The sequence below is a fragment of the Corvus hawaiiensis genome, chromosome 8 (assembly GCF_020740725.1).
Source record: "Corvus hawaiiensis isolate bCorHaw1 chromosome 8, bCorHaw1.pri.cur, whole genome shotgun sequence".
Lineage (NCBI taxonomy): Eukaryota > Metazoa > Chordata > Aves > Passeriformes > Corvidae > Corvus > Corvus hawaiiensis.
The window spans coordinates 13,095,594-13,112,450 of record NC_063220.1 but is presented as its reverse complement, the minus strand read 5'-3'; the positions used below and the strand labels follow the sequence as shown (position 1 = coordinate 13,112,450).

Genomic DNA, 16,857 nt, shown 5'->3' with positions numbered 1-16,857 from the left:
GGTCTGAAAATGTCCAGTGAACCCTGGGGAGGAGAGTAGCAGATTTCTTCATCAGAGTCAAGGCATCTCTCTGCCTGGCACCTGGCATTGCCTTTCTGAGAATTTCCCTGCCACCCTGCAAAGATTAGTTAACAAAAATATAGCACCTCTTTAAGAATGAACTTTGGCAACTGTTGCGGAGTTGTGGAGTGCCAGAAGGGAACTTGGAAAGTTTCATCTGCCAGAGTTGTTTTGGTTGGGGTTTTTTCCATCCTCCCAGCCTGTTGGGCCAGGTCAGCCACATCTGGCTAGTGGGAGCATCCAGTGCTGAGTGTCCCTGAGCAGTGGCTCTGCTGTATGAGGTGCTGCTGGGCAGCAGGGATCCTGCCCAAAGTGGTGATCCTGCCATCGGCCCTGTTAGGGAGGCAGAGGATGGATGCGCCCAGTGTTTGGCCACATTTCAACAGTAGTTACTCAGACCTGACTAAAACACCCACTGAACCCTACTTTGACTCCCAGAAGCACTGCTCCCCTAAGCATCTTCAACAGCTGCTTTTCTGCTGGCAAAAGTGGAAACACTGCTCTTTTATATGGCTCCGTCAGCCTGTATTAACCCAGTGTTATGTTGACGTTCACCTTCGCCTTTCTGCGGTATTAGAAAGGCACTAATGTTGGTAATAGTTTGTGTTTCTTTATAATCCTCCATATGGCCACCCTCTGAGGTAATGGGCAATATATTTAGTAAATGCAAACCGCCCACCTTTTCTTTTTGCCTTTTTGTTCCCTTTAAGTCACATTGGGAGGATTGGCAGGATTGAACAGACATTAGCTTGTGGCAAAAAGCTATCATTGGGCTAATGATCCCATGGCCTACTTCTCCATGCAGTGCTGTCGCTGATGTGCCCTGTGGTTGTAGCTGTGCCTATGCAAAGGTCTCCTTGTCAGGGATGTCCAGTAGTTTCAGGAATGCTGAGCTGCACGTGGCTTTTTGTTCTGTCTCCTGACAACATGTACAACCAGGTACCAGGTTTGGGGATATTCCTCTGATCTGAGCTGCCCTGCTTTACAGGGTAAGAATTTGCCCTTTCTGGTTAGCTGCATAGGAATCCTCTGAGCTTATTAGTGCATTTAACCTGTGACTTTATGGCTCTACACAGTCCTGTCTTGCATTTGTTTCAGGGGGTTCATGAATCCAAGACAACCAGGGAAGCCGTGCGGCTGTTTTTGCACTGTGGGGGAAAGGACTCAGCATGTCAGAGATCTCAAAAGTTGTCTCTGAGGTAGGGCTGGTGACCATCTTGGAAGGGCTATTAGTCATGGCAGGGCAGAGGTGCTCATTGCACATTGCAGGACAACCTGATTGTGCCAGGTTTTGTTCTGTGCTTCTGAGTCAGAACTAAAAGAGCACATGGTGAGGGACGGTATTCTTGTATGAGTTCATTGAGAGATGCTGACAGGAAAGTTGGGTCCCTCCTTCCCACTGCTGTCTTGTGTGATTAGAAAGCCCACAGCTAAGAAGAGACATTTTGAGATGCCATCACCTGCGTGCTGTGGCAGCAGAGCTCTGACAGGTGATTGTGTGGCCGAGCCTGTGAACAGTGCACGTAACAAACATGCCTGAAATAACAGCTGGCTGGAGAGGATGGGCTTGCCAAGAGGGAATTGCATGCCCCTACCTTGCTTGTTAAAAGAAGTGTGTTGGTGTGGCAGTAACAAATGAAGCTCTTTCCATGATTTCAGCAGCAGGTATTGTTTGACTGCAAAGGAAGGTTCAAGGTGCTGCAGAGACCTGCTGTTTATCTGCTTGGACAAGGAGAAACTTGATTCTTCTCTAATGATGTGATTATCAGTGGGATCACCACCTTCAATATTATTTTTAGATGATGGCTGTGGTCTGTGCAATGGCTTTTGGAACTGTAACAGAGCAGTTCGCATGCAGGGGTTTGCTAGGTGCAAAGTGAGGTAGGTGATGGTGGCAGACTGATGGAGCAGGACAAACTATTTAATGTGGTCAATATTCTCTGGTATGCTGTGCCCTGAACAACACCTGCAAATAGAAGGGAGAGACTTTATTTTGTGTGGAGGCAGCTTGTGGTGCTGCTTGTTTGCAGACCTTCTCTGCTGAGCCCATATCCATCCACCTGGCATCGCCCAAGGTTGGTCCAAACTGGCCAGAAAAATAAAGGATGTGAGAACTGGGTTGTGTAGGAGATTCAGATGCAGTTTTCTGACTGTTCCTTCTTCCCAAGCACTTTGATACTGGCATATTGTAAACCAAATCCAAACACTGACGGTGCACAGGAAGCTTATGAGCAAGTGACTGAGAGGAGATCCCAAGGGCAGATCCCCTGGAGACCGAGCTTTGGCCAGCAGCATTTTAAATGGCATCTTGCTGACAGTGGGTTGCAGAGGTGTAGGTGGGTAGGGCAAGCAGCTACCAGGACTGACAAGCTGCAGGGTGCTAGGTTTAGGGAATAAGAGACAAGGGCATCTTTCCTTTTCTCACAGAGGATCAAGACCTTGTGTTCCTGACTGCAGTCTTTAGGACTAGCAGAGGAAAGAGTGAACCTCAAGAAAGGAAAGATCTGCTAGCAATAAAGAAGAGGATTCTCCCTTCTTTCCTCTTTAATCTTCTCCGTTACTAGGAGGTGGAAGTTTGTTATTTCTAGTGTTGATGTGTTTTTATTTCATCTCTAGTTCTGGTGTGTGCAAGGCAGTAATAAAAACTTCAGAGGCAACTCAAGAGCAGAGGTCCATAGGGTTTGGTTTTTTGTTTGGGTTTGTTTTTTTGCGTTTTGGTTTGGGGTTTTTTTGTTTGTTTTGTTGTTTGTTGGAGTTTATTTTTGAGATCTGGGAGGGATCATGGGAAAAGCAGAAACTAACCCTCTCTTGGCTCTACTTCAGGCTCAGGGAGCTTGTCAAGATACTGATTTGCTAAATGTCCTGGAGAGGGAGAGAGTGACCTGAGCAGGAAAATGGATTTTGTTAATGAAAGAAGATAGTTCACAGAAGAAGGTGAGCTTTATGTAGTTATCAGTGTGTATTTCCCCATCCATTCTGAAGCTACTGACCAACTTGAATGAAATTTGATTGGAAGATACCTCAAAGATGCATAAAATTTCAACAGAACTTCTGAAAACAGATAGGCATAGAGACACCTTAAAAAACTCAAGCAAACAGGGAATCACTGAGTGAAAAGTTGCACTAGCAAGCTTATTAGCACTGGGAAGTTTGTGAGTTGGGTTGACTGACTTGATACCTGCCCTACCTCTTACCAAAGCCTCAGCTGGAGCTCACAGTTTGTGAGCCTGCGAAGTCAGTCAGCCTTGTGGAGCACACTAATAGGAGGTCAGCTTTATGGAGCTCCAGTGGTTACAGAACTACTTTTATTTTTCTTTTTGTCTCCCGCTGGCTGAAGAGCAAATTGAAGGTGAAAAGGTTGATAAGCTGTAGAAACAGCTATGAAGAGTGTGTTTTGCCAGGAATCTCAACAGCCATCCTGAGCTTTCCTTGTGTGAAAGGTGTCAAGTGTTTCTTTGGAAGCAGGGAATACACTTGACCATTAATGACTCGCCTGCAGACAGTGCAGAGACTTTTTAGTGAGCAGAACTGATTCATTCTTTTCTCTCATGTCCCAGCACGCAGATACGACCAGCAGGTCAAGTACTGTTGTCCACAAGAGATCTTTTTTCTTAAATTACTGTGGAATCAGAGCTCATAATCACGACAGTCTGGATAAGCTGCCAGTCAAACAATTGAGGCAGCCACACCAGAGGCCTGATACAGAAAGAGTGCAAAATATGCAGAAGTGCTCTCCCTTGCTAAGTTCTGTATTCCTCGCTCTTTGTAATACGCTTTTGATTTACTTCGCATCAGTAGTTGCTTGTTTTTTTAAAAACCTCTTTCTCTGTTTGAGATCCTCTTTAAATCCCAGGTGGTGGATGACTGCCAACAGGAACCCACAGGAACTGCATGTCTTCTGCCTCCAGCAGAAGATCAGGCCATCCTGTTGCATAAATTATCCCCTGTGACAGCCATCCCACTGGTGGTGGGCAGAAAATCTGTCCCACAGAGCTAGCAGTCTGTAAAAGCACCTTTTAGAGCTGAGCTAAAGAATTGGGAGTGACTGGTGTGGAACGGAAGGGTTAAATGGGGGCTGAGATCAGAATGAGCCAGGAGGTAAGGGAAGGGCTGGAGGAGGTGGTGGGCATAGTACAGGAGTGTTGTAAACACTGAACAAAACCTTTGAAGAAGGCAGAGTCTTCAAGGCCAAGACACTGGGCTGACTTCATCCCGGGCTGACTTCATCGCATCCTGTGTACCAATTGTAACTGTAAAATTAACAAATTTGCCTCTCTTCTTGGGGGGAAGGAAAGAATTTTCTTCAGATATGATCTGAAAGACCTTTACTCTGCTTGGAATGCATGTAACTACCTGAATGCATGTGAAAGTCATGACTCATGTCTGGGTCTCCTGTGTGATGAATTCCTCCTTTTCTTAGTGGTTGTCTCATTTGTTGTTTGCAGATTGCTTTTCAAACAGTGAATGCCGAAGAGGAGGAGGAGGGTTATGCCTGTGTTGTGTTGTCTTCAAATACCTTGTCGTTTGACTTCTGCCTTTTTAGAAGATGCAAACTTCACAAACAGCTTGCATTTGACTCTCCAACCTCCTGTGATCTGCAGCTTAGATAAAACAGGCTTGCAGACAGCTGTTATTGCTGATTCTCTCCATTTACTGACACTTAGCACTTGGACTCCAGCAGAGCCTGTCTTAAATCACTGTGTCAAAAATAAGAGCTCTTATTTTCTCTAGTTTTTTTCCTAGCTGTATTGTTTTCTCTTTGTCTCATTGTTTTGCTCCTTTTTCCTACCCATCTCACTAGGAATTTTTGCATCTCACTTACTTGGTTATTAATATCACTCATGTTTGTGGCTCATTGTTTTTACTGAGTTTCTTGCTTTTCTGCACTTGGTATCTCTACTTTCCAGAGTCTGTGATCATACTAAACCACTGGTTAGGCTGTTGAGCAAGAGTTGGGAGCTTTTTCTCCTCAGACCCATTTTGTGCTCTTAGGCCCATCCTTTGACTGCAAAGTCCAAGGATCATCCTGCCAAAGATGAATTCAGGAGGTCTGGAGCAATCATTTTCTGTTCTGAAACCTGGAGTCTGTTTTCTTTAGATGGACTAGCTGAAGAAGCAGTCCTCCTTTATTTTCAGCATGATATGTATTTATTGAGAAGCATTGTGCCAGGAAAACTTTAGTTTTTAGTTTAAGACAAATCTGTTGTTGCCTTGTTTCACATTTGCTGGTATGTAACTTCAGGCCAGTATGAAATGTAAGGGCTTGCTGAATTCCTGGTGTGGATGAGGCTCAGACTAATCTCCTTTTTTCACAGCCTTTAACAGAACAGATAAACTTTGGGGAACACAAAGAGTGAGTGGTGGTTTCTTGTCTGTGTTATGTTATCTAACAGTATGTAACTAAAACTCTTCTTGCTGTGATCCTACTCTACAAGATTTTAGAAGCGCAACCAGAGGATTAAATACATTCAGTGTGTTCTAATAAAACAGGACTAAATCTGCATATGCAAGCAATGAACCTTTTGGCTTTGGTTGGAAAATGTAGATATCCTCAGGGGAGGAAAGCAATACTAGACAAGATGTTCACAGTGACCTGGCTGGGTGGTGTGTGCCCCTTGCATCTTGATCTTTTGGAACCAAACAAATGGAAGGTGTATTTGTGTACCTTGCATGAGTGCAATCTGCAGGCTGGCTGAGCTGCTGCTGTTGATGTAGCCATTACTGTTGCACAGAAAAAGTTGATTTTACAGTTCTGGAAACGTTAAGTTCTAGTGGCACTTCACAAGCCAGTCTGTGAAATGAATGACCTTAGATTTTGTTTATTTGTATTCTTGTGCTGAGAGCTCTTACTATCAGTAGCTCTTCTGTCGCACAGGCACTGCCTGCCAACAGTCCTGAAGGCACTTTCCTTCAGGATGGGGTGCAAGGTAAAACTTGTTTATGATTTTAACTAATGTCTCTAAAGAAATGGTCTTTAAACATACTTCTTTTATCTGGTTCAACCTATTAACTTGTTCCTTTAAAAGTCTTGCACTGTTTCTGTGTTGGTCAGCTTTTTCCCTATCTGGCAGCAGGCATCTTGCATATGCTACAGACACGAGGGCTCTCAAGGGTGAAGTGTCTTGCTAGTTTATTTAAATCAAAAGATTAATGGAAAGGTAAACAATGGGAAAAAACTAGTAAATTTTTGGTTTGTTTTTTTAGGGTGAATTTATAAATATTATTTAAAAACTTTTTTAGAAATCCCCAATGTACTCTCAAGTCATGCCTTTGACACACAAGTAGTTTTGCAAGAACTCTTCAGTTGTGATCCTGGTTTATCACATGATACTAAGAAAGTAATTTCACGTTTCTCATCTACAATGGGGACATTAAAATGGCAAATCTACTATGAACTGTATTTTTTGTATCAAAATACCAGGGGATTGTGTGGTACCAGCTGTATAAATACTGTGTAATTTTCCTCTTCAGCTGGATGTCTGGATGAAAGTCTTCAGGTCTAAATTATTAATTGTTAACTAAGAAACACTTGCTTTTCTTCTGCAAGGTTTTGGTCCAAAGGTTTTTAATGCCCTCAGGTACTGTGGTCAAACTTTACCTAATTGTTGAGACACAGTTTTATTGTTCTTGGCTTCTTCTGTACTTGAGTGGAGACTGTTCTTCTATTTATCTGGAAAGCATTACTGTAAATAATCAACATGTGAAGACACATGAGGATTGAGCTTTAGTGCCCCTCACGAATTGCATGTGCTCTGTTTACTGCATAGAAAACAATTAGTTCAAGTGAAAGCTTTTCCTTCTTTGCAGCTGAGTTAATTGGTTGTGTAGCAAAGTCAAGACATAGAATTTCTCATATCTTATTTCCCCTTGGAGACAGCAGCACACAGAGATGCAGATTTGGGACCAAAGCAGCAGGTTCAGTGAGCAGAGCAGCGGGAGGAGCTCGAGCTGGCTGAAATGCAAATACAGAATCTGAAAAGGGAGTGCAGAACCCAAACTGGCAGTGCAGACTGTTTTTACAGCTGCATTTTGGCTTCTGGAAGCTTAGTACAGGGTAGTCTCTTTTTCTAGGCCTTTGAACTGCATACCAAAATCTTCAGATGGCCATGAACCACAAGAGCCTGCCATGCATACCTTGGGAGTGAAAGGGAGGGGGAGCCTGGAGCAGGTTGCCAGCAGGTCCTGATCATTGTGGGATGCTCTTGGGCTGGACAGGCAGAGGAATGACTTCCAATTGCCCGTGAGATGTTGTGAACGTCATCACGAAAGCTTGCCTTGCTTTCTTTGGCACCAGGAATTTAACTATCCAGCAGCCCAGTGCTGGGAAGGCTCAGACATCTGTGTTAAGTTCTTTACAGGATGAGATACCCAATCTTTCTGCAAAGATTATCTGATGTGTCTAAGGAATACATTTTATATGTACACACTGAAAAGACATCCTTAATTTCCAAACAAGCATGCATCTTGCACTCTTGCTATTACACATTTCACCTTTCATTTAGGTGATGAAATGAGCATTCTAGTTAACTTGCTAGTTCTTTAGTGCTGACCTGTCTTCTCCCAAAGAAGAGCTTTGGGCTTTCCATGGAGCAGAAGTCTTTCAGATAATCCTTGTCCTTCCACAAAGAGGGAGCAGGCTATTTCTGCATGGGTGGTGGATGTTCATGCTTGCATTTGTTGCTCTCATTAAAGTGAGAGCTTGTTCAGTTTATGTCAATAACACCTTTGATCCTCTTATGTAAAGGGAACACTGGGTGTCCTGCAGAAAAGACCTCTCTTTAAAGTGCCCTGCAATGTTCTGCTGCTACGTGATGGTTAATAAAAGTTCATAAACCCATACTGGACTGGAGACCAAGTACAGTTTTCCATATTGTATTCTGCAGCACACACGATTTATTCTCAGCTGACTGACCTCATGTGGACTTGTGCCTGTGTAAGTAGCAGCTGAAATCAGTGATCTGAGCCCTAATCTGCAAGTTGCAAGACAGTAGGTTATTATTTAGTGAGAATGCTCCACAAGTCTCTTGCTGCAGCATTTTCATTCAAAAGGTCACTTCCGTGAGTTTGTGCACAGCTGAATTTAATGTTCTTTCTCAGAAAGGCAGGCCACACTGGAGAGTGCATAATTACAATAAATACAACTTTGTTCTCAGCTGAAAAATCCATCTGAAATAAATTTTTCCAGCCCTTCCAAGAAATGCTTTAGTAAGATAAATAAAAGCAATTCTTGCCGATTTCACATTCATTCAGCAGGAATGTTGGTGGGTGTAGGGTCCCTCCACTTAAGTCACTCATCACAGTGCCTTCTGGGCTCAGTCTTATTCAATAGCTGGCTAAGGATAGCATTTGCAAATTGGGTTTCTTGCAAACCAATTAAACCCAAATTCATTATTTCTTACTTGGTTTGAATCCTGGTTATTATTTTGAGTAAAATTGTTCTTAGCAATAAGTACAGAGAGTTCAGTTACACTCTCAACTCAGACAAACTTTAAACAATGCTTTGATAGGTGCATCTGTTTTTTGGGATGTGCATGTATTTATACAAGCTTTTGTGGCTTATTTTCTGGTTGGCGCTTCTGTGTAGTCAAAGTAAATTTGTTTTCCTCTGTGTCTGTTTCGCAACAGTGGAAATACTGAAAAAGTCTCAGCCTAAATATGGAAGGAAAGCTAAGAGTTGTTCTTTTCCTCCGTAACTTCTAAGCAAGTACTTAAAAAAATCCCTTCTTTGCTTTCATCTTTCAAGAGACTGAGCAGAGTGTGAAGTGTCCTATCTTCTCTTGTATTTTTTTTTTTTTTTTGTCTAGGTACAGCAAAGAGGCTCTGCTAGTTAATCGGGATACTGCTACTGGTGGAAGCTGAATTTTTGCATAGTTCTCCTAGGTTCATGTGCAGGTCTGGTTACCTTTGAGGTTTCAGAGGGGCTCTGCAGGGTAATCCTTAAGTGTCTTTGTGCTTCCCCTGCAGAGACTTTAGATAAGCAGTTTCCAAACTCCTCCACTCAAAGCTACCACAACTTTTGGATTAGGAACTACCTGGTTCCCAGTTGTTCCTACTATTGTAGAGTTGGTTATTGTACAGTTGGTTGTTGCTGCAAGATCACTCTTCTGCAGGGCTCTGTTGGGGTCTGTGAGACTGCATGGGAGAAAAGACTCACATGGCAGTGTCAGTCATAAATGAAAGGTAACACAGTCATTCTGCTCTTGCCCTGAACTTGGACAGCCCTGTGCTGTACGGCTTGGCATGAAGAACTAGCTGCATGTAAGCTGTGGTACCTGGTATCTGTCTTGTCCTCTTTTCACTTTGGAGACTGGGAGGCATGGAGGCCTTCCTAAAGGAAAGAAGAGCCTGATATCTAGGAAAGAAGAGACTGTTGACTGCTAAGGGAGAAAGCAGAGGGAGGTGACTGAAATCTGAGTACTCTGACTTCATTAAACGAAAGTGATAGTCCTGGACCTGAGGATGTGGGGTGGAAACTCAAATTTACTTCTATTCACCTTCCGTGTGCTAAGTTAGATGCTCATCTCTCAAAGACTTGGTACTCTTCAAGCCCCAGTGGGTTTCTATTGACACCAGAGCATGGTCAAAGGGGAAATGTGCTCTCTGTTGCTAGACTGGACTTGTGTCTTACGGTCACATTCATTTAATATCGATTGGGAGCAGATTTAATCAGCACTTAGAACATGATGGTCTGCCTTTTTTTCTCAAGGTATTTTTTTCTCTCCTTGCTTTTCTACGTTATTCCACTACCTTCTTTTTCCCAATGCAAATCTTTGTATTCTTTGTTTTATCTGTTGAAGCCATCAGGACTTGAATACTGGGTACTTGCTAATGAAGCTTGCTTGTCAGTGAGAAGGTCAGGTAAGCTCACATAAGCTAGCTGTTGTTTTAGGATCTCTCCAGGCACCCTGACCCTATGTGCAAACATAGTTTATTTTAGAAAGATTGTCTTAAGTTAGAAAATCAGCTCTTGTCCAAAAATGAGAACACACATTGATCAAAACCTGAATTTCATGTGGGTTGTGTAAACATGTAATTTGGGTTAGATCCGGTCATCGGAAAATATGCAACACTGTTGTCCAGGAAGTTCCAGTGCAAGAAATGTGGGGAACTTCAGAAAGTCACATTAGCTGTCTCCTTGGGGAAGTGCTTCAGAAATCCTGACCTCTGTGTTTCTGCCATGTGTGTGAGGCTAGTGGAGATGATCACTTGAGCAGTTGCAACATTCTTGTATACATGAGTTTGAATAACATTATGAACTGTGGAAAGAATAATGCTGTGCTTCCCAAATCACCTCCCAGAGACTCTCCCTCTGCCCCTGCATGTGAGCGATCGCTTTCATCGTCAGAGCACTGTCTGCTTCCATCAATGCCATCTTTCCTATGGTCAAATCACAGAAACCTTTTTCAAGGGGTCCATGCGCCTGAATTTCTAGGGGTGATGGCTGTGGTGCTCTCTGGCACCTCTGCTCTTTGCCAAGCCACCATCCAGTGTGTAAGGTTTTAGGCTGACACAGATAGCCTGTTCATATCCCCATCCATTAAGAGTTTCCTGTGCAAGATGTTAGTTTTATTTTCCTCTTTATCAGCTCTAACAAAAGTTGTTATTTAAATGTTGCTCAACATGATTTTGGGATGACTGCTAATTCCTTCAACGCCTTGTTTTGTTTTAGAATTTCTAATCCCATTTTCTATGACTAAGTTCAGTTGCGTGGTTTCCCCAGCAAGGATTAGGGTTTACTGCTATAGGTACGTCATCCTGCCTTTGAAGCTGTTTGCTCATGCTTTCCTTGGCAAGCTCTGGCAGATGTGCTTAGGAGCAACAGAGATTGTATCTTTTTGAAGCTGTAAAAGGGTTAATTGGAAGCATGTTTATGAAATCAGGTCGCTCACCCTTACGAGCTTTTACTGTGATCTTTTTGAATGCTTTTGGAAAATTTATTACCTGCCTTCATAATTTATATTACATTTTTCTTTCCTTTCTTGAAGTTATTTTAATGCTATGTGTGATACTGTAAAAATTACCTATGATAAGTACCTTTTCTTGGCAAATCCTAAATTGCACCCTTCTTGGATGCTAACTGGAGAACATGACTGTCTTCATGTGGATGGCCTAACTGTTTTGGCTGGTATGTTTGGGGTGGCTGAATGAGTGTAGGGCAGCTGAAGCACATCTGTAGTTCCAAACCAAACCCAGGCAAAGGACTTTCATCCCCTGGCAGGCAGATCGCTGTTTGTACAGATGCTTCTTCTCAAGAGTCTTTTTGTAGGATTGGTCACACTTGTGGTTGAGTTTGCATATGTGATGGGGAGAGGGGCTGATGGCTGTTCATGGGAGTATTCATCAGGGAGATTAAAGATATTGCTATTGATTAGGAGATGGCTTTGGAGATTCTCCAATGAAATGGAGCACCTGTACATACGCAGTACTTTTTGAAAAATGTTAAATAGTATCTGCCCTCTGCTGGGAATTGTTAATTGTGCTTTTGGCTCTATCTGCCTCGCTGGGAGATGTACCATTGTGAAATTTTTACAGCCAAATAAAATACCAGAGAATGCTTCTCTTCAAGAGGAAGCTGATAGCTGTCTTCAACTGATGCCTCTTCGAAACCAGGTGAGAAGCATGTGCTTGCCTCAGTGGGACCTGCACCTACCTGCACTGCTGTAGCACCAGGGTATTGATGCAAGGCTCCTGGATTGCCAAGAGCCTGGATAGTTCTGGTAGGGTAGATGTTATGATGCCAGGCTTTGCATATTTGCATGATAGATTTGAACAGCTTGTGAAAACCTTGTTTCCTAGTAAGTTGTCTCAAAGTGGATCTATTTGTGCATTTTGATACAAAGTGTGTCTTCATTTTTAGTAAATTTCTAAAGCCATGACAGAGACTCTTGGGACTTCCTGTGTTTATTCCTGTCTGGTAGTGAATGCTGAGTTTTGCAAGTACTGGCTTTTGGTACGAACTCATGTGTTGTGCACTTGTAATACAAGGATCTTCTAGAAACCCATAGGAATCAAGTGACTGTTATTTGTATTTTCTTGCTTGTTAAAATTGCACAAATGTAGACTCTTACTTCTGAAGATTTCATTTCTTCCCAAGGAAGTATCATCTCCTGGGATTTAAGTATTTGCTGATGCAAATCTCTGTGATCACAGTTACAGAACCACTGAGTGTCACATCATTAGGTCACCAGTTCAAATGTAGTCCAAAGAGGTAATGGGCATTTTTATACCCCTAATGCCTTTCATCAGGGTTTATGTTTACTTGCTTAAACTAAAATTGGAGCATCTGCTATTCAAAATTATGGTTCAAGTGGAAAATAAACACTAGAAACTGTTCTTTCTATAGCAGAAAATCCTGTTTGGCTTGTGTTAGTATCTGTATATGCTTGTCAGCACACATGGAGCTTTAGAAGGAATAAAGGTTGCAGAGAAATGGATGCATTTAGTCAATTCTGATACTTTTGGTATGCTTTTCTATGACTTTTAAATTGCAAGAGCCTTTGAATAAAATATAGGAGGACGCAGACTTAGAAGGCAAAGAGATTTTGAAATTGGAAGTGCAATGGGAGTATTTTGAATGGCAACTGAAACACTTGTGGACTAAGTATTTCTGAAACTCTTCCAGGCAGCTGCTTTTCTAAGGAATGGTGGCTGGTTGGTTGGTTGGTTGGCTTTTTTTTTTTTCTTTCTTTCTTTTTTGTTTCTTCTAGCATTCATGTCAGAATCCTTGTACAAAGCTGCACTGCTAAATCTGACCTCTAGATTCAGGTTTCTCGTCAAGAAGTGTGGACTTCAGTGTAGAGTAACATCTGGTGATAATGCACTGGACTGTACCTTGCCCAGGCTGCAGTGAGCTGGAAGGGTTCAGTTCAGCCACACAGGCTTTTGCAGCTTCACAGTTCCTCTTTGTCGAGTTGTTATTCTGAAGTTGGGAAGTCCTTGCAGTCTCTTTGAGATGTGTTGGGATATGGAAAGCCTTGCTAATCCCTGCAGTCAGGGGCTGACCTCTCGTGTGCTGGGATCTGCCTGCAACTGCGTCTTACTTCCAACCTTTTCCTGAATGTTTCCTGAGCGCTCTCTGGCTTGTTTCAGGGACCAGCTTGGCAGCGTTATCAGGAATCAGTAGCTGGAGTCCTGCAGGAAAGAAGTTGAAGACGCTGAAGTATGAATTCTGGTGTCCTGGTTGTTAGAATCTGTTAGCAGAGACGTCAAGATGTGAAGAAGAGAGAGGTGAAAGCCGGTACAAGTGTTCTTTTCTTTGTGCTCCTGAGTTGAGAAATGAGGATCTGAGCTGGCTTCCCCACCCCAACGGCTGTTGCATAGCTTCCCATGCATCTCGTGTCATGGGAGATCACTGCTAACTTTTGTCAGTATTTTGAGGTACAAAAAAGTAGGTTGTGAGGTGTGGAGAGAGAAAAATTAGATATTTAATGGCATGAAAAAAAAAATTGCCCATAGAACTTGAGTTATCACTGAGGCACTTTGTTACGAGGGTTCCAGTCCTGTGAGTCTGGAATATATATTTTCGTGTGTGTTTACTGTGTAAAGAGTCTTCAGTCATGTGAAGGTCTGAGTTCTTGGCACTTTGGGAGAAATTACGATATCATTCATTTTCAGTCATGATGCCAATTATTGCTACCATTTTGCTGGTTATCTCAGTGGCTGTTGGCAATGTATTTATGACTTCCTACTTAGAATATTCAGTTACCATCAAGTATGTCAGGAGCACTGAGTACATATTCTCTTTTGATGCTGATTTTGTAAAGGCAGTATTGAAGTTCTGCCTTAGCAAAGGAATACCAACTACTAAACTATTTCTGCCAGTATTTAAACTCTGATTGCTTTTTGGCTTGTAACTGATACCAGCCAGAAATGATGCATGGCTAGGAATCTTTCTAAATTATCATCCATCTTTCTGCTGGAGATCGAGAGAGGAAAGTTACTGATGTGGAAAGAAAACTTTTTTTTTTTTAAGCCAAATCATGAGAAGATTGGCAAGTTTCAAGGGAAAATTTAAATCTGGTGTTTGTTTACTATAGTTAACAATGAAATCTTCCTTTACAGAAAATATTAGAGTGACTTATACTTTCAGTCTCCTTGATACTGTGGAAGAACAAAAGAAAATAGAGTTGTCTTGATTTTTAAATTTATATTTAATATAGATATTTGGTATAGGACAGGAGTAAGTAAAAGGAAGGTGCTTTTTTTTACTGACAGTTCTCCAAAGATTGGCCTTAAAAATATGATCATCATCAACAACTGCTAGTTTTCGTAAACAGTATGATTTTGTATTTGTTTTCCCTTATTATATGCAAATGACCAAATCACAGAATGTCCTTTTCTGAAACCTGTGAGCTGTGAGCTTTCTAAAAGCTGTGAGCTTTTAAGAATTCTGGTTGTTTTCAGTACATATACAAATATTAATACACTGAACTAGTATGAAAAATATCAAATGAGAAAAATGAAATGTCAAAATCTCTTGTGTAATGTAAAGTAATAGGTGTTCTCTATAAACATGAATAACTTACTCTGTTTCTGACATAGTAAATTCTGTTCTTATTCTGCTGGTAGAAAAGGAAAGCATAGAAGACTTTGCCAGACATGAAGCCCAGTACATTTTGAGAATGGACAACTAGTTATTTGGAATCCCAGTTCTGTTTTGTATAGAGGCCATAATTTTCTTGCAAAATAAACCTGGCTAATATTAAAAAAAAGTGTTACCTGTCTTTTTGGAAATAGGTGAAATAGATTGCAGAAGAGCATATTTGTCAACAGGAAGCAACCATAAACTTAGGAGAAGTGCAGGCATCGAGCATGGCTGAGCAAGACTGCAGAGAATAAAGACAGAACCTCTTTCCCCTCACTTTTCAGTCTGTAAGTAGGACCAGAGAACACCTTCTTTTGTAAGGGTGGAGCAGGCTTTTCCATCCCCTTTGTGTGTGCAGTTTGTTTATGTAAATCTTGGTGCCAGGCTCTCATGACACAGACTGGGGGCCATGTGGAGTGAAGCTGCAGGCTGTCACCAGCTCACAGCCACAGCTCTTCCACTCCCAGTGACAGGAGTATTTAGGTATTAGTGGGATTTGATGTAGGTCAAATCAAACATGAGAATTTCAAGGTGTCTGTGTGCAGATTTTTGTCATGCTGCCAGATGTGCTTTACTAAAGTGTTGCATGTAATGAACAGGCTTTTGTGATTGCATTGATCAAGATAGTACCTTGGGTGTGTTCCTCATCCAAGGGGAAAGTGAGGTCAGTGGCAATGAATGTTGTGCTGCAGCTTAGACTGGAACAGAGATACTTTGGTGTCCTGGGAAGAATAAGTCTTGGACTTCTGCTGTGGGGCATTCAGTCTAACATGGCATCTTAATGTTCTGTGGCAGGTGACTTTCCTTCATTCCTTGTTGGCCTGCCCTACTTGTTAAATTGATAATCAGCTCTGTACTTTGTCCTCTGCTTTTTCCTCTGGCAGGAAATCCTTTCTGCTGTCCAGGTACATGTGCTCCAGCCTTGCCTGCCATCTCCTTTTGGCTCAGAATTACCTACGGTGTTGTTCCTTGTAGATGTGGCCACAGGTCCCACATTTCAGAAAACTGGAAGCCTGGTTTTAAGTCACCTCCACAAGCTTTTTGGATGTGACACATAGCATGGAGAGCCATTTGGATGTTGGGCTTTCACATATTTGGATATTGTGGTGGGAATGAAGGTAACCAGAAAAGCAACAGGCAGGAAAATCCTTCTGTCTGCTGCATTCCTCCAGTAGTCCTGGAGGAATAAAACTGAGGTGTTCTCTTAACTCCTCCACTTTTAAAGTTAGATCTGCTTGCTTGTTCAATGAGTAAAGAGTATTGTGTCTCCGAACATGTGCAGAAGTGGGATGGCTACATATAGGGCTCTCAAAAACTCAGAGAAGCTGATGTTGGCATGCTCATATTCTACACTGACACAGTGACATTCCTGGCAAATTGATGGCAAAACATAATTTTTTTTTTTCACTTGCTCTTCTGCACAGTTTAACTCTTCTTAGGAGGTTTATCTGTGATCAAAGGATATTAACAAAATCTTTATCTTCTTGGTTTTACAAATTTGGCTTAAAAACTCTCTACTTCAAACTTGCCAAACATTGCCTTAGTATGCAAACAGTGGGGATGGGATAGGGGAAATCACTTGGCTGTTGAAAAACTACATATGGGAAAGTCACATGGAGCTTTCAGTGGTTTTTTTTATAATTCTGCAAAGGCCTCTTCTTATTTGAAAAATAGGAGAAACCAAATAGTGGCTTCTGGAAAGCAAACAGCTAGATTCTTCCATGAGTATTTTTAACACAAATATTAACGTCACAGATTGTGACACTCTTTTCTCCTTAAATACCTGTTTTTAGCCTTCAAGATGTATAACTGGTAAACTCACATTGTGAAGAAAACCATAACTCCTGCAGCATCTGGCTTTTTAAATTCTAATTGTGAAGCCATAAGAGATGTTTTGTTTTCATTTAGCAAATACATACTGAGTTTCCAGGAAGGTAACTTGATTTGCAATAAGCGTACCCAGTGAGAACCATATGGTTTCCATGTTTGTCTTTTAGTGAAGGATTAGAGTATTTATTTCAAAATCTCTTTTTCAGAAGAACACTAGTTTTAACATTACCATTAAGTAATATTTAAGTAAGAATCTTCTGCATTTTCAGATTTGGCTGTATATGTGAACAGATATTTACAAACACAAGTCCTTGGAAGGATTTTACTAGTTAATAATGCGGCCGTGAGTTTTATGTCAGCTTGATTCTGAGTAGTGTTTTGGT

General features: G+C 41.8%; 1 protein-coding gene across 4 annotated transcripts in view; it reads left to right on the top strand.

Moving 5' to 3' along the window:
* WBP1L (WW domain binding protein 1 like) overlaps positions 1–16,857 on the top strand; it is a 59,465-nt gene that overhangs the window by 4,180 nt on the left and 38,428 nt on the right. The window contains exon 2 of one of the 4 annotated variants that reach the window (XM_048311578.1): positions 13,150–13,287. The exons of 2 other annotated variants lie outside the window; for them this stretch is intronic. The gene's annotated coding sequence lies outside the window, so the exon portion shown is untranslated. Of the gene's footprint in view, positions 1–13,149; positions 13,298–16,857 lie in introns of all 4 variants that reach the window. One more of the 4 variants, XM_048311579.1, reaches the window with a different exon arrangement.